We start from the raw sequence: 2,500 nt of genomic DNA, 5'->3' as shown, positions 1-2,500 counted from the left end.
ACTCTTTCTTTTTCGGTACCGTTAATAGTATCTCATTGTTCATTCACTTTCTCTGTATATACTTTTCTTATTCTTATAAAAAATAATTGCTCCTCCCTGTACTCTCTACTAACATTTTTTAAAAGTGCCATTTGGCTGCCACATCCTTCGTACTGAGTATCCTTATAAATATGTTTTGTTGAAACCATATTCTCAAAACTCAAAATTCATCTCTAAACCCAATCAAACTTTGTCATTCATTTTTTCAGAAAATATTCATTGCCGTCGTTCCCAGTGGAAAAGGTTTATTCACTATTACGATGGTATCTCCTTTAGTTAGCATCCTATGCTGTCGGTACTTTAGGCCGTAGTTGTCTAGGTATCACAGTAATTCTACCACCAAGATAGCAATCAGTTCAACTTGAACAACTAGTGTATGTGTGTGTGTGTGTGTGTGTACGTGCTGGAAATATGTACACATGCAAAATTGTTCAGCTTCTTAGATATAACTTTTAAGCGATATTGAATTTTGTGAAACTTGGGTCACTTTCAAAACAACTCACGCCATAGGAAGTTATCCAGGTCCGCTTTTCTGTTACAGCTCCTGGTAAAGATGAAAGTCTTTTCCCTTCAAAACATAAAAGAACAGCAAAATGAGAAAAATGTCATATTGTTCTGGTATTATAACTCCTAACTTAATTAAACTTTTATCCTTGTTATTGCGCTCATCCAAGCTGGATGAATTTTTTACGGCTTCTCCTCTCAGACTAAGCTGCCGACGAATAAGAACAATGCAACAAGGTCTTCGGTCTCAGTAGTCAGGTAGTGCAATCAGTGCGCCTCTTGCGGTAGAGTGTAGTCATTACTGAAGGCTGTTAATAGCGTCCCTTAGGCCCTTAGCTACACCCATTTTATATCCTTTTCATTTACTTCCATTCCCGCTCTTCCATCTTACTGTCCAAACACTTCAGTTCCTTCTATTCCATCGTCAATAACCTGCGATGCCAGTCAGAACTAACAAAACAATCAATCAATCAATCCCTGTATTCACTGCCTTAAGCACTGAATTTAACTTCGTTGCTAAAGCGATATATCTCACAATTTTGTTATGTATTAGGATTATAACACTTAAGCGTGAGTGGGTGTGGAATGAAGATAATTAAATTACTATTAATTCCTCTGAAATAATATAAATATTGATGATAATGAGATTATTATTAGTATTACCCCTCTAAACATAGGAGGGGTTGTGGATCAGATATCTGTTACATAACAGTTTGGTAATAAAAATTTAACAAAAGTGAAATGCTGCCTTTGTCATAAAAGGCCTTGAACAAGCTCATAACATAATTAATAGAGATGCAAGGTGTAATGTGTTAAGACGTTGATAAAGACTAAATTTTTGGAGCGGATGAAAGTTTTGAGATGGTAAAAGGGAATGTGTCAGAATGTGTAGACAGGAAAGGGACTGGATTGGTGTTACACTGTGCCTAACCCAAGAGAACTTTATGTCTCTGTGGATGTTTAATAGCTTTGTCTGGAATGATTCCAGGAGTCAGAGAAAGGACATTAGACAGATGCAAATGGTAGAATAAGAAAATGGAGAGTGGAAGGGTTGATGTTTGCAGAAGATGTATTACTGATTTAAATCAGAGCAGAGAAACTGAAACAGAAGTGAACAAGATGAATTATTTTCATGGAGAAAGAATTGAATCTGTTAATTGATATAGCTATTTCTGGAGAAATTGGCCAAATTGCATTGGGAGGAGAAGAGAGAAAAATCGTAGAGTAGATTAAGCAAGGGAGGTAGCCAAGAGTGTGCAAAAGATATGGTAGAGAAGTGAAGATGTCTATGGAGCTAATGTTTTAAAGCATGAAATTTTGTTGAACCAACTTTTCTTTATGGAAGTCAAGTGTGGGTTGTCATATACAAATTAAAAATGTGAGGTTGTTAAAGTTAATTGCATATGTAATTTATGTAGCCAAGAAAATTGAAAGCTGAAGCAGTAAAAAGTTAGTGTGGTTGAAAGTATGGATTATAGAGCGTTTAAATGGCTCTATCATTCGGAAAGAATGACGGAAGATAATTCCATATTTTTTCAAAAATAAATTGGGAGGCCGTATCAGGAAAACTTATTGAAAGAGAGTTCGGAAGTCTCAAAGTTAATCTAATACCTATTAATCCTCTCAAAATAGGCTCACTCCTTAGTTATAAAGAGAATTTGCAACCGTTTATGCGATCCAATATTATTTACAAATTTACTTGCCGGGGGTGTCCCGGTACTTACATTGGATCGACGAAACGCTTGTTGCAGGTTCGATATGCAAGTCATTTGGGAGTGAACTACAGAACTGGCCAGAGGATAACCAACCCTGAATTTTCTAATATAAGAAATCATGCAGCTCACTGTAAAATTGAAATTAACAAAAAAACATTTTTCGATAATTGACAATACCCAGCACAGCCAATTTATAACGACACTTGAGTCTTACATATCAAGCACCTCATTCACTTTCACTT

This window comes from Macrobrachium nipponense, chromosome 19, assembly GCF_015104395.2.
Source record: "Macrobrachium nipponense isolate FS-2020 chromosome 19, ASM1510439v2, whole genome shotgun sequence".
Taxonomy (NCBI): domain Eukaryota; kingdom Metazoa; phylum Arthropoda; class Malacostraca; order Decapoda; family Palaemonidae; genus Macrobrachium; species Macrobrachium nipponense.
This window is presented reverse-complemented; position numbering follows the sequence as displayed.